The sequence below is a fragment of the Silurus meridionalis genome, chromosome 19 (assembly GCF_014805685.1).
Source record: "Silurus meridionalis isolate SWU-2019-XX chromosome 19, ASM1480568v1, whole genome shotgun sequence".
NCBI lineage: Eukaryota > Metazoa > Chordata > Actinopteri > Siluriformes > Siluridae > Silurus > Silurus meridionalis.
This window is the reverse complement of record NC_060902.1, coordinates 9,015,380-9,023,318: the sequence shown is the minus strand read 5'-3', so window position 1 is coordinate 9,023,318 and position 7,939 is coordinate 9,015,380. Positions and strand designations below refer to the sequence as shown.

The 7,939-nt window shown below is 36.9% G+C and overlaps 1 long non-coding RNA gene across 1 annotated transcript; it reads left to right on the top strand.

Annotated features, from left to right (window-relative positions):
- The first annotated feature begins 1,659 nt into the window (after positions 1-1,659).
- Positions 1,660-7,303, top strand: LOC124402380. The gene is made up of 2 exons (XR_006928705.1): positions 1,660-2,591; positions 7,014-7,303. It is a non-coding gene; the product is annotated as an uncharacterized LOC124402380 (long non-coding RNA).
- Positions 7,304-7,939: the final 636 nt, after the last annotated feature.

Below are 7,939 nucleotides of genomic sequence, written 5' to 3'. Positions count from 1 at the left end.
AAGCATATAGCTCTAAAAACAATTTTATGGACAGGGGTCTTGATGGACACCAGTACAAGAAAGAGAGTACTCTAGGAACCAAGCAGTGGAACAGCACACCAGGTTTCAGATGACAAAATGCACAGCATTCACAGAATGGTTTCCACCTGAATTCATTTTGTGTAGTAGGAGCTTTTGCATTCAGAAGTGTTTCTTGAACTGCTGGGTCATAGTCCTTTTTCACTGCAAGAGGCACAGGGAAATGTTATCTGGCTCATGATCCCAAATCTTTCTGTCCATTTGGGATATTAAACCTGTGGTTATAGGAAGCTGCCAAGTCATCCGAAAGGTTTTTTTTTTATGAGATCTGCTAACTAAATGTATAATTGAATGACAGCTGAGATCTGCTTTATAACATTATAACATCATCTTCATCCATTTGTCTAGCAGTGGAGAGTTTTACCATGTTAGTACAATTTCCAAACAGTCTCAAAATAATGATTTAATATATATTACAGCTAGGGAAATATAACAGATGATTAGTTGTTTTTACTGCTGTCCAGGACAAAACCCTGAATGTGGTTTAAGTGGTCAGTTATTTTTTATGCATGTGACCTTGTTCACAAAGAAGAGATGAAAATTCCAAGTATAAATTAGACCATATGCCAAGATGAAAGGCAATGACAGGAGCCATTACCTGTAGCTCTGACAGTAGCCAGGAGGTGTTACATAAATAGCTCTATGGTGCACAAAGTCATACGGGCATTTTGCAGCATTGTTAATGGTATTGCCAAATGTGGACACATGCAAAGGATTTCATTCTTACTGTCCTTCACAGTTCAGGGGGTAGATATAGGACGTTTTAAATGGATGACAATATTTCTTGCTATATTGACATGCACTGGTGTGAGTCTAGGCAATTGTATGTTTTGACTGGTACCAAAATGTCTAAACCTTGTTCTAAAAACTGTAGCTCAGCCTCGCTATTGGTCTGTGCACCAGAATCATAGAGGTGGGCAGGATGCAAACAGAATTCCTAAATTCACTGAGTTGCGGTACACAGTTTTGGTTGTATAAATCCTTATATCTCCCTCTGCTGGTGACCTTTGCGGGGTTTGACACATGCAGCATTTTTAAGATTTTCGTTCTTTTTCCATTGTATGTTTTATTTAAACATATAAAACCACCAAAAAAGCCACCATTAATGAATACAATTATTTGAATACATATTTTGCGTGAATAAATCTTTTAATATATAATATTTTAATATATTAAAATATTAATATTTTAATGATCCATTTATATTCATATTAATGTTCAAATTCTGAACAAATTCTTTTCCACTTCATTTTCTATAACAAAATTTAAAATTGTATTATGTATCTTTACTGCCTTCTGTTGCATGTCAGTAATGGCCTGATTTAGGCTTATTAATATTCCCAACAGTGATTTATTCTACTGATGCATATGATCACAAGCTTTCATTATTCCTGTACAGTGTAACTGCAGTGTGAAACTAAAGCAAAATCAGTGTAAGATACTTTTAGGAAAGATAGACAACATTTTAGATAATGAACATGTGAGCACTTTTTTTTTGCAAATTGAAACTTTTTGCTCTGAACCATGTTGCTGGTAGGAGACTCTTTTCTATCCGATAGCAATTGCATAAATTGGCTCGGATTGTGTATTTTATTTTTTTCGTGTGTGTGTAAATGCTTTGGTCCTGACAGCTCATTTATTTAGTTTGCTGCAGCGCTATATATAGATCTAAGGGAATGAATGCATGTGAATTCCGTTCTGTCTCTACCCAGCAGAAAGACATAAGCGCTGAGGATCATTATTGCTCGGTTTAGACGTGTTTATTTACCCAGAGGGCACAAAATTGCCACCCATTCACGCTTGGCAGTCCAGATGGCAATCCATAAACCGTGCATGGTTAGGACTGTTTCACTAACAAATGAAGAAACGGAGTGTAATTGCTCTCCGCTCTGCAACCTACAATTCAGTATTTTTTCCTTTTGCAGCGTCACTCTACAGCATCTCCTCTGCAGAGCTCTGATGGCTTTGGACGTTATCTCTAGATCTTGACCTTCTTCCCATTTCACCGTACTGCACGCCGCAGATGCACCTTTATAGCCGCCCCACACACCTGACGTGTGAACCTGTTTCCACACGACCCATCAAGCCGTTCAGCAACACGCCGAAACAAAAGCGCACCTTTTACTCTTATTAGGGAGAAATGGAGCGCGCTTTAATCACCACCAAGAGGGGTGTAAAAAGTTCACAGCGCTGTGTGTGTGAGAGAATCCGGCAGCGTGCGCGCACACGCACACATGCGCACGCACGCACACGCACACACACACCTGAGCATTACTCGAGGATCTGCTAAAGAACTGCTCATCTTTCACCATATCGCGATAACATCGTGCACGAGTTCATTTAAAAAGAAAGAACAAAGCAAAGCAAAACAAAAAATGAGAGAAAGAGAGTGGCGACGTGTGCGCGCTTTTCTCTCCGCGCAGTCGCGCGTTATCGTCTCCCCGAGGCGTTTAGATGATTAGAGCGGCTGGGATTCACCAGCTGTGGCTTCTCGTTGATCTTTAGCTACTGCGGTAAGTTCTGCTGAAATTACACTCTAGGTGACAGGAGAAGTCAAATATCTATATTTTTTTTTACATTTGAGCATTCAGCACGAGATGGAGATCTCTGAAGAACGATGGCTTGCTTCTATTTTATAGCTCTCATTATGAAATTGTAAAAATGATGCAATGTGGTGTGTATGTATATATATATATATATATATACATATGTGTATTTATATAGATACATACATAAAATTTATTTAATATTCTAATATATAAAATTTAACAATGCAGCATTAATGTAAACAATTACTAATAAAAATTTGTAAAAGAATTGTATTAAACCTAGACATGTTCTGCCAGTGGAAAAAAGAAAGCTTTGTGTTTCTAGACACAGGACAATAATATTACTCTACACATTTGAATAATGTTCCTGAAATAAATCTACACTGAGTTGTGTTTAGACATGTATTTGGAAAGCTCGTAGTCTTAGCAGATATAGATAAAATACATTGAAATGTGATGATTTTTCGTACTTTTTTTCTTACTTGCAAATATTATTTCATGTGTCCAACTGATGCAAAAACACTATGCATACGTGTCCATTTAAAATCTTCAGATTTTAGGATATAAATAATGATGCTTTAAACAACCCAGATTTTTTTTTTGCAAATCCCAGTTTTACCACAGCAGAATTCCTAGATTTGTAAACACCTAGGGTACTGAATTCACACACATTTTTTCCGGTCAGAACTTTTAATAATGCTCTCAGTTTTAACTTAGTTTTGCTTCCTTCTAAAACACAATTCAAATCAAACAGTGAACCAGGAGATAAATGTTAATCTGAAAGGAAGCTTCGAACGGTGTGCCACTGGACTGGGGATAATGGAGACCTTGTGCACAAATTACTTGGCTAAAGGTGGGGTATTACTACGGCTGTCAAGGCAACTGAGGAGACACAGGGGCATGAGGCTGCTCCTGCTTCCTCTTGGTCTGCAATTTAGTTTAAAGAACGAGCTCTTTAATTATTTACCCTTTAAAAGGTCAAAGGTTAGGCAGCAGAGCTAGGCGAGTGGGCACCTTGCGCCTGCCGCATGCTCCGGGTTGACGAAGTTGATGCAATTGCATCCATACAGATGCAAGTAATTTTCAAAGGTTTTGAAGGAGCATTAAAAAAAACAATACATTTTCCATACAGAAACCTTTTTAAATGAGTGCCTGTTTTGTTCAATTTGCAATTAATAAATCTATTATGACAAAATATTATTTTGCTTAAACTAACTGCTATGTTCATATATTATGAAGTGTGCTATAGGAGTTTTAATTGCAATAATTGCTTGTCTAATCTTATCGAGACGTGCAGAAGCATCAGCTCCACTACGGCTAGATGAAAGCAGATGGACATAATCTTCCTTCTAGAAGTTCAAAATACTTCTGCAGCCAAATGTCATTCATAGTGTTGCTAATTGTTTAAATGGAGTGTGCAATTAGAATCCTTGTGGTAAGTAAGCAGAAATGATCTGTTTTTATCATTCCGTTTTAATCGTCCTCTAATACCTGCTGTCAGTTGCATTGGTCTGCCTCACATCACATCGTGTATGTCTTTAACATAAACCCCTAGTGTAGCAAGAGAGCAAGTAAGTTAGGAGGATTTAGACAAAACATTACAGGGTGTAGGCATGTGACCACATAATTCCAAAATTCCCTACACTTTCTCTGTGTGCCATCATGGCGACTCTCAATAGCCCACATAAAAGACGTGGCCATCCTGGGCCATTTACACTGATTGGCCATCTTTAAAAATGAGGCCATGTTCTATATCTGGGCCTTTGACTACATTACTAGCCTTTTAATATTCAGAGGAAGTACTAGGGGTCAGGAAGCTCGCAGCCGCTTGACCCTGTGGGTTCAGAGGGCATAGTGCCATGGGGCTGAGAGAAAGTCCTAATCATTTAGATATCTGTTACACACAGGGAAAAACCAGTCTGTTCATTCCAAGTATTCCTTTTTTGTTGTTGTTGTTGCAAAAAACGCAGAAAACTGGTTTATTAAAGGCAAAAAAATGAGTGAGTTTTGAGTTACATTTGAATTATCATTACTAATGGATTGACAGATATGAAGTGACAGATAATTTAAAACAGCTGATCACTGGTGTGTGTGTTAATAGGCTGTTGAATTATGAATTTTGTCTTAATGCTTTGATTAAATGTTCAGAAGTATTGTACCAGACTTATTTAAGCAACTGATTGAGTAAAAACTTATATCTTCTAAAATGCTTTTTTTTCTATAATTTATGTCATTGAAATTGTTTTACTTCTGGTGGATTAAATTGCCGCTTGCCTGAGTGTGTCTGAAAATGAGCAATTTGAAAGGTTATCTCAGACACTTGCTGATGCGTGGCATGGCATCGGGTTTCATCTAAATACCCGGGTAAACACAAGGCTTATGCACAGAAACAAAGCCATGTCTTTCAGAAGCAATTTCCGTCTCATACTGCCACATGTAAACAGAGTAATTGTAGTTGGGAGACTCCCAGCACCAGCTGACTACAAGCCTGCATGCTTTGAGAAATGCTAAATTTTAAATGCTGTCTTTAGCTGGGGTAGAGCATATATTTCTTTTATGTAGATGTTCTGCATGCACTTAAGTAGAACATTGTCTTAGTTTTTATGCTGACATTTTTTTCCCATCTAGGTGTATTTCATTATAAACTAAATAAAAATAATACATTTTCAATTGAAAAGACTTACAGGGATGTATAAAAAGTTTCTTGAGAAGCATGGCTTTTGGGATGGAAGTCCTTCATTATGTTCACTATTCTCAAAATAACCATGGCTAATTACCCACTAAGGCCTACTTATTCAAATTAACTCACAAGAACTCTTGTGTTGTTATTTAAAACGCTACCCTGAAGTTACAGCTAGAAGTGTTTCCTTATGGACGCAGAGATTGCTTACATAGAAAATGGCTGGTTTCATACGTATGGTTAAAAAAAACAGATGTTTGCATTTGGAAGCCTCAAGCCTAAATTTGTAGCATTTGCTATTTGGTGTGTTTACAGAGATCTAAAAGGTTGAGATTATAGGTGTTTATTCATGTCAGAAGGATGTGATCACTCTGCAGTGTGAAACGCTTCACAACCATGCACATAAATGGGAGGGTCAAGAGGAGTTTAGCCACTTAATATGGAAAACTGGTTGGCTAATGGAACTGGAGATATGATTCATAAAATTTCCACGCACATCTTTTTTGACGCTGTAATACTAAAAAACTACCTTTTTAGATTTCTATAGATTCTTTAGAGGTCAGTAAATTGAGCCGTTTTATTTGACCTAATCGGGTGGAACGTCGCTGTTAACTGACAGCTCATTTTAGCCAAATGCTGTATTGTCCAAACATATCGGGTATCAAACATGTAGTTCCTTTTTTACAAACAATACATTTGGTGGTTATATTCTGTAAACGGCTATGAATTTCACTATTCTCTAGTATGGAAATGTTCTCTCTTTTTAAAAGAAAGGAGTATGTAGTTGCTCCCTAACCAGTTTTACAACACTATATACTAATTGCCAAACCACTCACATATTTTCCTTAGACTGGAATACAGCTGTACATAATGGTTGAATAAAATGTTTCAAGTATTAATTATTGCCAAAATGTTACTTTCTAGGTTGTTCTTATATCTGTGAAATGTGTGTCGAGCCACAGCTTTTATTTGCCTGCGTTCTAAATGAAATGAAACAACTATAATGCTTGTCTTATGGCAAATTTAGAATGAAGGAAAAGTCTGAATGAAGGCCACCCATTAGCAGGCAAGCATGTGAACACAAAACTGGGAGTACTATAAGTGGTCTAGCAAGGGGCCCGTGCTCATTCCCTCCTTCCCATATCCTTCAGTCTGCTCATGGCAAAATCAAAGTAGGTTTATCACAAACTGCAGCCTTGAAGTAATGAAAGGACAAAAAGCAGCCTTGTTTAGAAGCACCCATAAGCACTGAATAATGGTGGCCATGTAAAGACACTTGCTCAGACCTTCTGGTGCAATTAAAGCATCCTTCAGCCAGCACGTTTGGCCACACCACTGAGGACTGTGCTAATAGCACATCTGTGAGCATTACCCTACAAGAGCACATACACGAGCAATGAGATCAGCTCGCACATGACACACAGCAGGCCTCGTTTATGCTGCTCTGATGCTGCCCAATTATGAACCCACTTGCCCTCCATCAATGAACTCATCATTAATTCCTCCCAGGCAAAGGGTCAGTTTAAGCTTCACAAATTTCTGCAGGTATGAACTTGGAGTAATACTGGCTGAAATGCTCTTATTATAATCATTTTATGTGAGTAATTATAATTTAATAGGCTCCGTATTTCATTTTCACTAAGAACTCAAGCTGCAATGAGCCAGCAGTGATCCTCAACTCTTTTTGTTTTTTTTCTCCTTTGTAGGGAAGCCCCGGTCTAATGCTTTTAATCAGTGATGCTAGGCAGAGGGAATTTCCTGCAAGACTTGGGGCCACCTGCTATTCCCAACAGAGCAAATAGCACCAAATTGTCTTTCTGTTTGCCTGCCTGCCTGTCTGTCTGTCCGTGTCAGTGTTTAGAAAAACACATCATTTGTGTGGTTTGATGTGCAATATAAACTATCTAGGAATACTGAAGAACTTTAGTTATTTAACCTTTAACCAGTAAGCTTTTTAAGGAAAAGAAAAAAATAAATACAAATATAGCAATAAAAATGTTTCTTTGACATTATTAAACATGATTTTATTTTTATTTAAATTTTAGTAAACATTTAAATTATATAGCAACATTTATTGGTATAAATGGAAAAACTTTGTCTATATATTAGTATTATTTACAAAACTGCTGCAAATGCTCCTGTAGTGTAAAAAAGTTCATTCATTTACTCAGTAAATATTGGATCTGTGATTTACACAAAGTTAATTATTATGATTACCGGTTTATATTTCCAGTTATTTTTGCAGCTGTTCAATCAACTAACAAAAAAATGTAAATGTATACTTGCAAAAACTGGATGCCTGCACATTAGCAATTCAACATACGCTTACCATGAAGATCGATTTAATTAACATTTTTGGGAGTAGTTTTAAGACAGTAAGTAGGCAGGAACAGTAATAAAGATTGCCATAGTTGACATCTTTTCTATTTATATAAATAATAGATATTATTTAAAAAATATATTATTAATATCTATCATACTCTATCTTTCAATAAAAAAATCCACTCTTTGTTACTTACGTTTTTTTTTCCTTTTCTTTTTTTTTTTTAACTAACTGCTAAAGCTGTGTTTGCTAAACAGTGCAATGCGAAGACAAACAAACCAGTGGCAGGAACAACCCGAGGCATGGTGT